We start from the raw sequence: 17,309 nt of genomic DNA on the forward strand, positions 1-17,309 counted from the left end.
CTGTCTGCCAATTTTTGATTTTCACCAGATTATGTAGCAATTAAGATCAATTTAGTAAAGAGAGAGAGAGAGTTAAATAGATCGGTTTACTTGCAGGCTATCAATCAAAACCCATTATTTTCCTGGAGTTGAAATGGGAGGGATGATAAGAGCTCCTGAGTATTTAAAAAGATACTTAAATTATGCCTCAGAACTTTTTGTGTACAGAAACAAATGTGAACAGATTTAATAGGTCCTCTGAAAGTTCCTGCTCTTACACAACAGACACCACTATCAGTTGTCTTATATTTATGTTGCACCTGCCCAACCAAAAGGCAGTAGAGACTATAATATAACCCTTCAAATTACTGTTTCATTACAGATCGCAAATAAAATGCAAAAGTTAGACAAACTGAATACAAAGTGAATCTAATTTTTTAAAATTGTTTGATTTTTTTATTTCTTTCATTGGGACCATATTTCTGGTGTTTTGCTGGCTAACATGAAATTCCCACTTGGTAACATCAAGTATAATTGTGTGTGGAGATGACTGAGATACAAACTTCATATATTTTGCACACTCATTGCAAGAGACTCTGAAAGTCGATAATGATTTTTCTATTGAAGGACAATACAATATGCATTTCTTGTGCGTTTCAAGAGGAATACTGTTAATGGAGATTTTAAAAATTAGTAGAAAGAAAATACGGTATTAGGATACCAGTGACTACCTAAAAAATTCTTGGAAATTCACCACATTTCCTTCTTAGCAGACTTAGACCATTTCAAATATGATTTACAAATACCAGATATTTCTGGTATTTAAAATACTGTTTTCCAATAAAGGCAAAACTGTTTAGATTGTTGTTGTTTTTGTTTGTTATTTTTGGTTTTTGTTTTTTAAAACAAGGAGAGAGAAGTATTTATTTTCTTCTAGCATCAAAATCTTTTAAATCCTACTTCCTAGGGTTTCTAGACATGACATCTTTTCTATAAAATGTTTGCAGGTTTGTAAACTTTGCACTCGCTTTGGGAGAACCTTAGTCTACTGTTTGTGAATGAGCTCAGTATGTGGATGTAGGGATGTGGGAAACAGTCACAATATTTAGCATTCTCTCCAGCTCAAACATTTCTTCATCCATCCATCTGCTTTTTCTGCCTTTTTTTTTTTTTTAATAAGGTCACTAAGGCTATTGTGATGCGTGACCTTTTAAAAATCATAATACTGCAGAAAGCTACATTATAAAGAAAGAATGTTGAACACTACGTCCAGATGTTACTTAAAATAGGTTTTCAGATATAAAGAAAGAATCAAATATGAAAACATAGTGGATACACAAATTCTTCCTTTGAAGCAGAAGGAAGAGGAAGAGAAATGAGGTCACATCTATTTTGACAGCCCTTTTAAAAGGAAGAAGGAAAATAAAGAGGTTTTAAAATGTAGTGGTGCTCCAGAATGACTACTAGAGGAAGTAAAGACAAAAAAGGTGAATATGAATCATTTAGCCTTCCATATGATCACTACACAGTTGTTTCTTACGGTCTCAAGCTTTGTCTACTTTATTTCCAAATGTTCTCACCTTTCACAATTATGTTACTTTTGGACAGATTTCAGACTTCTGGAATGTTTTTCTAGTGTCCAGTTTACTATCTTCATTTATACTATCATTTTTACTTGGAGTTTCATTTTCCCTGTACCATGCTACGTAAAGATTTTTTTCCTCAACGTCTGTAATCTTCAGGTGTTTATAAATGATAAAATCTCATTTTACTTTTTATTTAGCTATATTAGACTAATCTGTCCTCATAAAATAAGTTTGTCTAATAACTTCATCATTGTTCCATCTCTGAATATCCTATTTGTCATTATCATTTTGGTTATAAGGTGACTAGGCTTAGGGTAATTTTGGACTCTGGTTGCATCAGACTCAGGTAGGGTACATGATCAAGATGATGGAGTAGGTTCATGTGAAGTACACTAGTAGCATTTCTTGGTCAACTAATATTGCTTAGAACTTACTTCAGGTGCAAGAAATATACGTGATCAAGGCTGTGGTGACTGAAATTGTCTTCTCCTCAAAGACAATCATTTCTTGTCAGAGATGAATAGGGGCAACAATCAGTTATTTGGCCTCCATCTTCCTTGAAGAAAAAAATATATAATGTTTTTGTCAATTGGCTTTAAAACTCTAGAGTTTTTTCTCCAGGTGATTGACAATAATGCAGCATAAAAGAGGTTTGGTATATCTTTATTAGGAATGCTTAATTATTTTAAAATTTTAAAGTTATTTAAAGTTTCAAATCTCTTATATGTAATTTTAATTAATTTATATACTTTTTTATTACATCATAATACTTAGCAGTTCTGTAGAATACTATTTATGAGATATTTCATAGGATTTTACTAATTATGATAATAAAAGTTCTTAGAAGTTGGTTAAAAATATATAATCCTTTTGTTTTTTAATGAGGTGATTGCCCTACAGTTTTTTAATGGTCTGTGTTGGATTTGTTGGCTTATGAGGAACAAACAACAATTCTTAGTTAATGTCTTTGTTTAATGAAAAAATGTATACTTGTTAAAAACAACAACAGTTTTGCTTTAATTCATCCCTTTGGACAGCTAGAGTTGTAGTGAAGCACAAAGTTAAGAGTACAAATAACTGTTTCATTTATTCTATCACATTTTAGTGTATTACCATGGTTTTTTGTTTAGCATTCATTGTGAGACTAATTGGCCTAAGCCACAGTGTTTAGTGCTTGCAGCAGTATATCTAATGTGATAGACTCTTTTCAGAAAGAAGTAACAAATACAGTCTCTGATTTAAAAATAAATAAATAAAATCTCATGAAGTATTTATTATCTATTTGGTAAATTGCAAAAGAAGGAGAAAGTTTTAATATTCATATTTCACAGAAAAATAGGAGGGAAGAGAAACAAAATTTACAGTGCATTAAACACGTAACCCTATAATATGTTATATATGCATATTGCAATTCCCCCTCATTAACTGTAAACATTTACACTCGATGGTAAATCAGAATGGCACATTGTCAACTAGTCCGTGCAAGCATTGTATTCTTGAAATGACTATGGTCCAAATTTCAGTATTTTCTTTATGGAATTCATGCAGTGCCTACGATCGTCAGGTCAGTCATTTTATGGCAGCTGATGACCATCTGGAACAGTTGAAGCCATGAGTATATTTGGCCAGCAACAGTGAAGAATATCTCATCTAAAACTCTTCATTGGTGTTACAGACTATCATAATAATTGAAATAAAAAAAAAAAAAGTTCTCTAATTTCTTTTTTTTTTTTAATATTCTGTCTCTTACACATTTCACTTGCTGTTGGTATTTAATGGTGCTGTTGCTGTTTAATTTATATACATATATGTGATGTACAAAAATAAGGAAAACCATAGAAAAGCATGTTTTTTGTTTTTAGTTTATAATGGACTATGTTGTATGAAGCAGCAGTACTGCATGTAGTAATAAGTGATAGGTTACTAATATATTATATATAACCCAAGGATGATAATTATATTATTAGTGTTATAGTTGGCATTAATGACTCCCAAGCAGACAAATGAGACCAGTAGGTGAGAATGGTTGTCACAGATGCCATTGTACACACCACATCGTTTCTTCTGAACCAGATACAGAAGAAATAAATGCACAGTTCAGTGCTTGCTGGTTTTGGCTAGCAGAAAACTTTTGTTTTTAACTTTTATATATATATATATATATATATATATATATGTATATATTTAACCTGGAATCAGGCAGCCTGGCTCATCACTATATTTCTCTGGGCCCTACTTGCTTTATCTTTATCTTGCTTCATATCACAGGATCAGGAAATCCATGTGCCCCAAGAGGATATTTTATACCCAAATTTATTCCATAATTTTTGTGTGCTTAAGATGATGCATGAAATTACTTACTGCATTTCTAAGTGATCTGTTGTTTTTATTAGACCCTTACAGTCCAGCAGGAAACAGGTATGTGCATGTTCTCAGAAGCCGCCTTTGGGGTGGGATCTTCTTTCCTTGATTTCTCTGTTCTGCTGCTAATCAAACCACCAGTTAGACTCAAACATAGGATAGCTTTGCTCTTCTTGGCTGCTTAGTAGTCTAGGGACTTTGGTCCCTAGAATCATTTGAATTTTGTTTCTTCTCTTGATCAGCATGTTTCTTTGTCATGCAGGCCTAGTCTTGCCTGATATGTAGATCCCAATATGTTCCAACAAGAGTCACTGGGAATGATTGTGTTTAATTTTTGCATCCAACTTCCTGTGACTGAATATTCCTGATGGGAGTAACACAGATGTCTTTGACTTTCTGGACCTTGTTTTTCTGTTGTTTTGGATTGTTTCAAACTTCATTAACTGTGTTCACCTGTATACTACTGGTTGCTTCTAATGATATGTGTTGAAAATGTACCTAGACTGGAAGTACATGCATAGAAGTGGTATAGATGTTCATATATGAATATAAATAATACATTTAAGATAAAATATCAGAAAGGCATGATGAAATTCAGAACTCTGATATTCTGATTCCCAGCTTGGTGAATGGTCCATTGGAACTTCTATAAAAACTACACTGCTTCTAACACAGAGATTTCCTTTTTAAATTAAATTGGTTTTGACAATGTGGTTGTAGTAAGTAACTAAAGACTTGCTCTTCTTTTGTGCCAAGAATGCTTTCATCCACCTGATTTTAAGGAACACTGAGGGCTCTAGGATTTCCCACAATTGTTGCTAGAGTTAAAATCATAGAATAACAGAATCATCTAGGTTGGAAAAGACCTTCAAGTTCCTCAAGTCCAACCATCAACCTGCACTACTGAGTACCATCACTATATCATGGCCCTTAGTGCCCTGGCATTGATTCTGGGTAAACGTTTTAATAAGGAGTCTAATTCTGCAGAGTGCAGAAATTCTTCTGTTCCCACTGAATGCTACTGAAGGTTGCTAGGCACCTCAAAGGGCCAGTGAGTATCACAGCTTGCTTAGCACATGGCACTACATATGCCATTTGCAATCTCTGCGTAGAGCAGACTTCTACTGCTGTCGCCATAGATTATTCAGTGTGGTTTCTGAGTTTGTTTTCTCGTGCTTAGAATGTGAGCCCATCCCTTATAAAATGGTAACATTCTGTGGATTGCGGCTTATGGATCCAGCAAAAACAGGTCACTGAGGAAGTGGGAAGAGGAAGGACTTGAGATTTATGTATGAACAGCAATAAAAAAAGTTCAGTTCCCTGAGCATTTCATAGAAGATCTCTCCAGAAGATCAAACAAGCCAATGACTGAGGCAATGTGACAGTAATAGCAAATCTTAATTTTCTTACCAGCTTTGTTAGGTCCTTATTCTTTAAATATTGTTTCTTGTGACATGTGCATTCCCGTATACTCTGTGTAATGCTGGTGGTATACAGGATGCACTTACCACAAAATAAGCATATCCCCAAAGCCTCAGGGCATTGAGCTACCCTTTTGTTCCACGTAACTTACTGCAGAAGTGCTCACAGGATGACATGCTTTACTGTGTGTCACCTTATTGCTTTATTATTAGGCTTCTCAAAGGTCAGATGGGCTTGACTCAAGTTCATAAGAAAACAATGCTGTACAAAGTTGCTTTTCCTCATTTTTTCTCTACCAGAGAATCTGCTATTTTTCTGAGGCCTGCAAGAGTATTTTTGATACTATGTGAAAAGCAGAGAACTGTTTTCAATTCCCATTGTGGTAATCAATGAGATGTAAAATTGCAGAAGTTGCATGCTGCCTAGAGCCTCTCCTGACAAACTTCGTTTGGTTTGTGAGAATGCATAAAGCACTCATAAGACTGTAGCATTAGCTCTATTTCTCTCTGATGCGACTGAGCACAGAAAGAAACCAGCTTTTAAGGATACATTTTCATTTGCTTAATTAACACTGCCATGGCTGCCGTATAGAAAATTCTTGTTGTGCTATGCATATTTCTTAGGATGGGTATAGAGACCTGTATATGTGATACAAAAAATCAATAACCCTGTGGACTAGCTCTATAATTATTTCACTTTTGACAATTTCATTCAAACATAGAAAAAAATCAGTCAAGATAACCTTCTATTGTATTCTGTATTTTTTATCATATTTGTGACTACTCAGGAAAGTTGTATTTGTTGCTATGCAGTCAGGAATCAATTGGATACTGATATATAAATTCATTTTAGTAGTTCCTAAGAAATAATTATGCAAGATATATTTAGGAGGAAGAAACTCTTAATATTGTATGTTTTGGAATTATGTGGAGTATGGCATATGTTTTAAAAAAAAAAAAAAGGCATTGTTTAGCCCTAAAATGTTTTCTTATGGATGTCCTTATGGGTGGAGTGATTGTGTTGCTTATGACATTAGCAGTGGGCCAGAAGCTTCTTGTCTATGCCTCTGACGCAGATAACTACAGTCATCACTCATCAGTCCCTTGGAGGTGTTTATAAAGTGCTCTGTTCTCATTCCCTTTACTGTTGGATAATACGTCCATTTTGTATAATGACATTTCTCTTGACTACCTTAGCTGATAAGCAAAGAAGTGAATGAATGTTTGTAAATGAGGTATTCTTCCTCTGCAATGGTTATTCTTTTAGCATAGAAACTAAGGTGATTGCCAGTTTCTATCTCATTTTGAACTGTTTTCCAGAACTACATGCCCATTTTGTTTACTTTCCTTCAGGTTGATTTTCTAATGAATAAATATGAATGAAGAGGCAATATCATTGCAATTTCCAAGCTTTCCCTAATTGCATTAGCTTTTTGACAGCAACAAAAAATAATAATCCTGAATGTTGAAATGAAAGTTGGGATTATATCTTACTGTACTATATGGGTTTCGAGTATACCACCTATTACCTCAATTAGCAGATCAGCAGATAGGAGTTTTTACCTTGTGACTAGATTCCAGGATCTGGATTGAGGAGAATGCAAACAGTGGAAATAATAATCTATAACATCTGTGAAGAGAAAAGATGGAGAGGTGGATATGTTGGAATCACTCCCTTCATAAGCGTCAGTCGAGAGTTCAGTCACTGTAAGGCACCACTTGTGAGCTCTGGGGGATATCTATCAGGGGATATGTGGAGAATGATCTGAAGAGAAGTGGTCTGAAATTCTTCCTGAGAGAATTTAACATTTCTCTTAGCCATTAAAACCACATCGTATACAAAAACGTGGTAATGTTTCACAGTCGTGGTTTTATCTGAAATTCCATTTCTAAATTCTGATAGCAGCATAATTTGTTGGTTTTGTGTTTGTGAGGGCTTTTTAATTGCTTGGGTACAAAAATCTGTTTCTCGAGTTGAAGCTTGGCCTCATGATACAAATTCTCAGCCAAGGAATAAGTTTTATTTCTGGAGAGCATTTGAAGAAGAAGGAAAAATCATGTTTTTATTTGTTTTTGAGTTTCACATTTATAGACATATTTTCATATGAAAAATCCTGAAACTGCTTCAAGTTCCTTCTTTAATACTTTGACACCTTGCTGAAATTTTGCTGCATGTAGATTGCAATTTGAATTACTCCCTCTCCCTTACCTCTCCCCGCCCCCTCCCCTCTCTCTCCTCTCCCTCTCCTCTTTCCCTATCATTGGATAAAATAGCCTTTAATAGGAAATATATGAAAGTTCAGACAGAAATTAAAAAGTGATGAAGCGTATAGTCCCTAATCATTAGATAATATTTTATAACAGTCTTTTTAGGAGATTAAAAAGACTGAAGTTATGGTGTAGGCTCAATGAGGCCTCCTTTTTGTCCTTCTCAAAGTATGACTAGGCGACCAACTAAGAGTAAAAAGCAGTTTGATGGTGTGTTTTCCACTGTAGGTTTTATCTGAACTTGAATCTCTACTCGGTTCAAACGGCATTCATCCCTGGACTGTGTTGTAGAGTAGAATATACCTAGTGTTTTCTGGTGTGTGTTCCAGGACACTAATCAATGTATGTATGAGGGTGGTGAGGCACTGTAACAGGTTACCCAGAAAAGTTGTGTATGCCCCCTCCCTGAAAGTGAAAATCCCTTGAAATCCCTGGGTGGACAAACGATTCACTAAATGTATCTAAATAGTAAGCTATCAACTGAAGTGTTATTCTTGATAACACACTGTTTATTTTGATCTGGCAAAAGCATGAATAGTTATTTCTTTTAAGTACCTATTGAATGCACTTTGTCACTATCCCCTTGTTTTTAATCTTATGAATTTCTGAGATGACTTCCCTTACCTGGAATTATTCTCACATGTATAACAATGACGTGTAGCTATGTACGTACAGGATAAGACAAATTGTATTCTTCATTAATATAAGACAAATATTCTTTGTATCCTTCTGAAGTAAATCCATCAGCTGAAAACTAGTTGTCTTAGAAAAATCTTTCCTTTGATATCTCAGGGAACATTTTTTTTCCCCATGTGTAACACCAGCAAGTGATATTACCTTCTTCTGCAATACCTTGAGGTTATGGAGGGCAGAAAATAGATTAAATAATGGAGTAGGTCTTTTGCATTGTTAACATATCTGAAACTCTCTCACTTGGGGAATGTATTATGACTGGGAAATGTCCACATGAAATAGTGAAGAGGGGCATCCTGTAACTCTTAGCAAGTAGTTTGCTTCTGTGCTTTGTTTTTGAAGCTGATTTTCATAAATTCACTTCAAATTAATGATTGAAAACTCATTAAACTGAGCATTAAGTAGGTAAAAGATTCCTAAATCATAAGAAATAGCATATGAAACAGCAGAACGATAGTATTTCTAAAACTGTAGGAATAATTCATTTGATAGTAATCATTAATAATTACTAAAAACTTCAATTTTAGTTTCGAAAAGCATTTATTTAGATGCTTTTTAAATAAATGAACTTGTGGCTTCTTATAATTAAAATATAGTTCTGGAACTCAGTAAAAATTCTTTCTGAATTTTTCTGTGGCTGTTGGTCTTTTCAAGAATGTCATCTTTCGTTTTTGTAGAGATAATGAGTGATCCTTACCTACTCCTTTGATGATCCTACATTATGATATGGCAGAATTCCTTATAATTATTGCTAAGATGAAAATAGAGTAGATGTGCTAGTCGGAAGGGGGAAATCTAAGTCTGAAACTAATGGTAGAGTTCGGTAGAATTCAATAGCACTCATCCTATTCCTTTTTATAGAACATTAGAGAGTTGATATTTCACCTGAGATCCACTTTCTTCTTTCTGTCCCAATCTCTTAGTTTCATTTCAGCCACGCTGAATTTAGCAGTTGATGACGTTGGCACTCATTTCTTTATTTCACTGTATTTAAAATGCTAGACAACACTATCAAATGTTCTTCACTTCAATCTCTTTTCTTTCTGTTTGTGAATGTCACACTGTGTTGTACAAACACAGCAGGGATGAAAGCTAACACAAATGCATGTTTGTGTCTACAGCACAAAAATGTGTATTTATAGATGAACAAACCAGGTCAAATCTTTCATAGTAGAAGATAAATTAAACAGCCATTTGTCAGATGAGTGTCTGGAGACTATTATTAGTAGTCAATAGAACTGGTCTTAAAATGGGGGGAATATTGGCAGGGGGAAATATGCAATTTTAATGCCATTTTAGTTTATAAAGGCACACACACACTCAGATTAAAAGGACACCAGGCCTGTTTTTCACACTACATAGTTACTCTGAAATGAACCACTCACAACTTTGTATTAGTTAGGCTGAATAAGACCAATAGTCTAGAAGACTGGTTCAACACAGATTAACTAGTTTATTGATTAGATGTACAAAAGATATCCAAGTATATGAGTGAATTTCTTTGCTGCAGCAGATGACACGGAAAAGCTCAGAATATGATTTTAGAAAATGGTATTTATACCTTAACTCAAGTTGTTTTGGTGAATATCTGTGCAGAATTACCTAATCTCCATCTGCTTAACTCAAATGCAGAAGTATAAAAATATCAGCATACCAGAGTTGCATCTATTCTTTGTTTTGCTCCATCTGGCATTCTTGAAAGAAGAAAAATCAGAAGTGCAGCATACACAAAAATCGTATGTCTGATTCAGGAGCATAACCCTTACTGAGGATTTTACTAGCCTAAAAAACAGGAAAAAATGTAGTTATGACCTTACCATGAATAATCAAAGATTGTGGCAGTTTGGCCAATTCTTTACTGTATAAAAGTTCTGTTCGGATAAGTATATAGATAAAATAGAGATCTGAAATAGCAAAATAAGTCAACAATTGAGGGGAATAGAAGTTGGCAAGAATGCCTCTTCGAATCAGCAAGAAAACACTGATAGCTAGTTTTACTGCACAGTGAATCAGCAGTTATTCAGAGGTGAGATTTAACTTAACTTCTTCATATTTACTGGTAAGACAGAGTGTGTATAAAGGTGTATTTCTTTGTTTAAGAAACTGCACAGAGTAGCATTCTCTCCCTGTACCCTCTGGGACTGTTGAAAGTCTTATGTGGACATAGCACATTACATTTTTCCTGTTTTATTGCCTTTACTCTTACTTGTTACTTAACATAAAGAGCTCACATGTATTTTGCTAACTGCTTGCTAGTGATTCCAATTCATAAATAAAAGCATCAAATGCTGTTTCAGATGTCCCAGAGTATCCAAGATTTCCACAGGAGCAAGCAGATAAGAGATGGGGCCTACAGCAAACCTGTGCTCCTCTGGAATTACAACTCAGGGCAGATACAGTAACATGGATTATCTAAAATAGCCCCCTTTCTTTTGGCAGTTGAATGCCACCCTGTTAGTGATGCATGTGAATAGCCAAACGTTTAATATTTATTAAAAATAGCAGGAACTGAGTAGCTTTTTGTTCCCTTCTCCTTGTGTATTTCATTTACTATGTCAACATGGTAGAACATGTTACCATGTTTATTTTTTTCTCTAATAAGTCTTCTTTTTACTGCAGCTTTTTTCATCCGATTGCAATTCATAAAAAATAACTGCTTTGAGAACAATTACAAAAGCCTCATTATAACTTCAATGAGCTTGTGTTACTTTTGCCATAATAAATGTTTAGAAAACATTAAAGATAAAGGACCAAATGTTGATCTGTTGTACTGGCATAAGTGTCGAGTAAAACCAGCGCACTTGGATCGAGGAGCTGAGCATTGAGCTGATACTATTGACTATTTTAAAAAGATTTCTTGCAGTTTTTCTTGGTGAGTTATTTAAGCAAAGATTATATTGTATATTAACAATAGTTTTCCTTTCATGTTTTTCTTACTAAAACTTCATTTTTCTCATAGTGTCCTTTTTCCAAACCTTCTTTAACACTGCATTTTGCTGTAGTAGTCCATACCCAGAAAACTAAGCCATTTTACAGCTCTCTTTTTTATTTTGAGGAGCAGAGGAAGGGAGAAAGATGGCCAAAATTAATCTTTTCAGTATATATCTTTTTTAAGCATAAGTGTATGGCAGGTGAGATTTGCCAGTATAGATGTACTAGATTCCATACTCAAACCTCATTACAGACTTCAGAAATTACAATGAGAGTCCTTGTAGCTTATTCTTCCATGCGTCTTGAGAGATTTCTCTTTCTCTAGTTTTTGCATATTTCCAAAGGTTTTTGATCAATGACTGCTTTAGCACACTTTCTTCATTGTGTATGCGTCTTGGTTTCAGCTAGGATAGCGTTAATTTTCCTCCTAGCAGCTGGTATGGTGCTCTGTTTTGGATTGAGGATGAGAATGATGCTGCTAACACACCGCTGTTTCTGAGCAGAGCAGTGCTCACACAGGGCCGAGGCCTTTCCAGCTTCTTGCGCTGCCCTGCCAGCAAGGAGGCTGGGGGTACACAAGGAGCTGGGAGGGGACGGAACCAGGACAGCTGGCCCACACTGGCTGAAGGGATGTCCCACACCATGTGGCGTTGTGCTGAACAATAAATATAGGGTGGCTGGCTGGGAGATGTGGGGGTTGCTGCTTGGGGACGGGCTGAGCATTGGTCAGCCGGTGGTGAGCAGTTACACTGTGCATCGTTTGTTTTTATATTCTTTTATTTTTATTATTATCATCATTATTATTTTCATTTTCTGTCCTATTGAACTGTCTTTATCTCAACCCACAAGCTTTTACCTTTTTTTTTTTTTTTTTCCCAGTTCTTTCTTCCATCCCACTGGAGGGATCAGTGAGCAAAGAGTTGTGTGGTGCTGAGCTGCCCGCTGGGTTAAACCACAACAGTAGTGAAACCTATTATAACAATTTTTTATAAAAGTGCATGAAAAACTCTTTTATTGTCAATTTACACGTTCTTGAACTTATTAAAAAAAGAGTTCTTGCTGAAAGTGGGAAAACAGATATGCAAGTGTATGCTTCTGGTACTCTTCATTAGCTTTATTTCCAGGAAGCTTGGCTTAACACTGAAGAGCACATGAAACCATGATTATGTTTTGCAAGTGTGGGAAATCCCAGACTCTCAGTTTTTGCTTTAATGATGGTATACTGTAAAAAGTGAACATAAGTATGAGGAAAGTGCTTATCAATAAGCTGCTACTTAACTGTGTAGTCAGAATTTCTTTGTGTTATAGTAACTCTAAGGAGTACAAATTGAGACTTTTTCCAGGAGCTACAAACTTATTCCATTGCATGGAATGACAGAGGTAAAGCAACTTAGAAAATTATCTGTAGTGATTCCTTGAATTGAAAAACTCTTTCTCCTGCTTAGTGAATCCCTTTGCACATCTATTTCTGTGGATGCTTTCGCTGTTCATAAAAAACTAAAAATGAAGCTTTTTTATCTAATAGGTTATTTTTGAATCATTTTCTATCATCCATTTAGTTTTTAGTTTTGTTGGACACTGTTATGATTCAATATATTTTTTGTTTTCTTGACAATAGCTCAGATTTAATATACTTATTTTGTACTGTTAAGTTTGGGGTAAATGAACATCGATGCCTACGTACAGGTAAACACCAAGAGGTACATGTACTTCCATAATCTTACAACCATCATGGTCTCAGCACAGCTCAAATTAAAATAGATTGATGCAGTCTTTTTTTTTAAGTAAACCTGATGGTTTTTCTTTGGTGGTTGTTTATGCTACTTTAAAAAATATATCTTTTATTTGTATATAGCTCTGCTGGTAGTGAGACGTGAGATACAAAAGCCATGTCACTGCTGTGTGACCACAAGATATGACCACTATTCTGAAGAGCAGATTAGGAAACGTCTTTGACTTTTTTTTTCCTTTCCTCTCCTCTCCTCCCCTCCCCCCCCCTCCCCTCCCCTCCCCTCCCCTCCCGCCCCCTCCCCTCCCCTCCCGCCCCCTCCCCTCCCCTCCCCTCCCCTCCCCTCCCCTCCCCTCCCCTCCCCCCCTCCTGATTGGAGAAGAGGGATATGCTGATCAGGTGATGAATTGATCTAGCAGTATTTGTAAAGTGGTATATAAATTGAATTGGTAAGAAAGTAAGTATTTTCTCATGTAGTGTTGGTATATTTTCTGTGCAGTCCTCAATTTTGAAAAACCAACGAAGGAAAAAGCCCTGAGGAAATAGGCATTTCCAAGAAAGCTTCTGGCTTATTCAGGGAGAGACAGTCCATATCCAGTTTCAAACTACTTATTATAAGTAGTCCCATCTCCTTCCAAACTGTCCCACTTTGAGTCACAGACACAGCAGGAGATGAGTTTTAATCTCCTTTTTCTTCCAGTGCTTGGATGATGCAGGAACTGCTAGTGACTCAGTACAGCAGCACAAACTGTCTTCATCTTACGTAAAAGCTCCAGGCTGCATGAAAGCAGGAGCCTTACATAAACAGCTAGTATTTCAGGGTGAAAAAGTGTATCAAAGAAGCAAATCAAAAGGGACAGCAAGAAATATCAGTGCCCATTACAACAGGAGCTTCTTACAGAGACTCAGCTGTTGTCTCATGGAAAGTGGGATTTGCTTAGTTCCCAATTTCAAGGAGGTAGGTACCTCTCATTGCAAAACCAAGGACTGTGTCCTTTGCTGAACCACTGAGGTGATCTGTTTAGAATCCAGTGTTAGAAGCAAGGAACAAACAGCTCTTTGTTTCTGTATCTTTCTTATAGACATTCTCATAAATAAATATATAAATAAAAACTGTCCAGAATTAGTATAGACTAAGAAAGCTCTGTGGAGGTTGCTAGGCAGCTGAGGCCAAAGGAATAGAAAGCAGTCATGTCTTTGAAAAACAGAATCAGTGACTTATGGGTTATCTGGAGTCACCATTTACTGTTGTCTTTAGTCATAAACATGAGCCAGTGGAATTTATTTTTCTTTAGTAAACGAGCAGTGATTTTAAAAGATTTTAAATAAAAGGTCTGTTTGTATTTCTTGCCTATTAGTGTTTACAAGCTATGAAATTATATGTATGATAATTATTTCTAATATTTATTTATTCATTGATTTAACTAGGGTATGTCCAATCTGTTCAGGCTATAAGTTGAAAATAATTTTGCAGAGTAATTAATTTTTAAACTTTTGTCCCATTTTCATTTTTATCACTATTTGCATCTAAGACTCCAAATGAAGGAAGGTTCAAATTCTGGAAAGTATACCTCATCCTCAAAAGGTGTATTTGTTTCACTACTGTTAATGACAGTGGAAAGATCTCATTTCTACCACCATATCCTTTATGTATGATGAACCTACACATTACAGAAATATAGCAGTAACAAACACACTCTTCTCATTACTGTTAAGCTTGTAAAAATGTAGTAGCAGGCAAGGTTTTCATATGCAAGATCAGGTGATCACATTGTTGACGAATTGCTGCCTTTGAAATCTCTGCGCTTGTATTTGTGTCTTTATGTCTTCCAAAATTAACTGCACCTTTAGTAGTCATGTTATACGTACAAGTATGCTGAAGGAACAGCATATCTTGCAACTCTCCTACCTTCTCGGGTAGTGTAATGACAGCTCTTCTATATCATGTTTTAGTCTACGTTACTTATTCTCTCTCAGTGTTGTCAAATGATCGTGTCTCTAGGAGATTTAATTGACGCATCATGGATTTTCAAAATTTGTTTCTTCCACAGGGTAGATGCTGTGGTGGGGTCCAGGCAGCTTTGTGGAAACGTCTCCAATGGGCTGGTAGGATGAGAAGGTCCAGGGGTAGTTTGGAAAACAAGGAGAAGCATCACCTCCCAAGACGGTAAACCTACTGAAAAGGTAATTCATGCTAGGATACTCTTCACAGTCTGCTGTTAAAGCTCGTGGATATAGCACATGGCAGAAAACTAGTAGGGAATGGGAGCACACACTTGTAACGCTGGCCAAGTGCTCATACTAAGTCTCCTGAATATCTTTTTTAAAATGCTGGCTTTCAACTCCCTTCCTTGTGTGAGTGAGAAATTGAAGGCTCTATCTTACAGGCTCTTCTTGCCTTCCCTTGGACCTGTTTGAGAACACACAAAATTTACAGCAACTTATCAAAAAATTCTTTATAGGACTTATGACAATGCCAGTATATCTGCCACAACTTTGAGTAATTAAATGTTGTTTCCTAGGGAGACTTAATAGCTTTATTTTTCACAGTACATAATTATGTTTGGTTGGCTTATTTTGGTCTTATCTTAGAGGCTTAACTGTTGTGTTTATGAAGACTGTCTTTCTCCCCAGACCTTAACTATGGATGTTTTTATTGCTAACATTTCAAAGTCCAAGAGAATGAGCAAACTAAAGATCTGTTATCCCTCAGCATAACTGTAATGCTTCTTCCTTCATATTAAGAGAGAGTTCAGCCAGGAAGTACCAGTCAGTGAACGTTACGATTCTCAGCTGTCCCAAAAAGTTGAGCTATATTGTGTACACCTGAGCCCAGTTAACTCTCAGTATGTCCATGCTATGTATGTATTTACTGGTCCTCAGCTATAATTAAGTTTGCTGAACAAACAGATTTTGTGCACTCATTTTAAACCAATCATGTCCCATGATACTTTACAAAATACCTGACAAGAGGGCTGACTTCTTTCATTTATTAATGTGCCTTAATATATGCAGAGAGTAAGAATATTAACAATGGAAAATCACACCGGTAAAAAATGAAATGGGATTTTTGATGCACAAGTTTTCATAAGGTTCTATTCCCGTATCTCTTGAGACAACCAAAAAGCACAAAACATCATTTAATTAGGAAAGGTTTTTCCTTTGCTCAGGAGTATGGATGATTTGGCTGGTTGAGTATTAGGCTAGGCTTTCAAATGTCTCTGGGAAACACCTTCCTTTTTGTTGCTGGTGAACTCTGTCCAGCTCCTTGGCATCCATTAATTAAAACCATTCAGAGATTGCACTGCTTCAATTCACAAATTGCTTCCATGCTTCACCAGGCTTGGCAGCTGCCAGAAAACCAACCAATCTGCACTCACATAACTTACTTGGAGTTATTTATGTCTCTGTATAACCTATAGCTGTGGTAGAAAGTGAGAGTCGAAAGCCTTCTGTAAGGAATAGAAAGTACTTTATTATCTGGGAGAAGTTATTAAGGTATGTGTGACAGAAGAAATGGTTGATATAGGAAAGTGATAAGTCTTGCCTCCTGTATTTATATAAAAATCGTAATTTTGATTTTGTAGTCTGCCTTTCAAAACTCTTCCACTCAAAGTTCTTACTAATCAATGTAGTCTAAGTTATCCAGACCTAATCTGGTTTTCTATTGTGTAGAAGAAATGAGTTAATAGGGCTTTTTGTTTATAAGGGTCCAGTAGTCTTTATAAAATTGCATCAATTGCTTGCAAGTAATTTACTGTAAACAAAAGACAAGAATAGCTGGCTTGCTTATGGTTAGAACTAGTCTGAGATCCAATGGATCTGGCTTCAGTCCTAAGCTGTGTTTCTGATGTTTTCTTGCTGCATTTTTTAACCAATAAAATGAGTAGAAATTTTGTAATGTACCTGTGTTGATGCTTCTGTGACCTCAGTGCCATAGAGTGGTTTGGGTGCCAGACTTTACACTGGGAAGAAGTTACAACCCTTCAGGGTATATAGGGAAAGAAACTGATGCTAGATGAGATGACACTGAGATCTCTTCATTTGCAACGTACTAAGTAAAATTTGAACTTCTCCAACCCCTACACTTAATGAGAAACAGGGTGCTTAGTGGGTAGATATTTCGGTTTCTGATTCACTGCTTTAACTGTGTTTCATGGGAACTAGTGTTGTAAATGCCACTTTGACTCAAGAATGGGGAAGATAAGAATGTTTAAATATAGCTTCATATCTTGATGTTAAAATGTAATTTTATTTTATTACCAGTATTTTTGGTAAGAGGCTTTTGTCTTCATTTGTGTTGATATCGATCTGATATCAGTACTAAGCATATATTCTTGA

General features: G+C 35.8%; 1 protein-coding gene across 19 annotated transcripts in view; it reads left to right on the forward strand.

Moving 5' to 3' along the window:
- Positions 1 to 17,309, forward strand: part of LRRC4C (leucine rich repeat containing 4C) — a 515,374-nt gene that overhangs the window by 447,250 nt on the left and 50,815 nt on the right. For 17 of the 19 annotated variants that reach the window (XM_080594596.1, XM_080594586.1, XM_080594588.1 and 14 more), the window contains one exon: positions 15,020 to 15,152. The exons of 1 other annotated variant lie outside the window; for it this stretch is intronic. The gene's annotated coding sequence lies outside the window, so the exon portion shown is untranslated. Of the gene's footprint in view, positions 1 to 13,447; positions 13,927 to 15,019; positions 15,153 to 17,309 lie in introns of those variants that run through there. One more of the 19 variants, XM_080594592.1, reaches the window with a different exon arrangement.

Source organism: Anser brachyrhynchus, assembly GCF_964034855.1.
Source record: "Anser brachyrhynchus genome assembly, chromosome: 5".
NCBI classification, from domain to species: Eukaryota; Metazoa; Chordata; class Aves; order Anseriformes; family Anatidae; genus Anser; species Anser brachyrhynchus.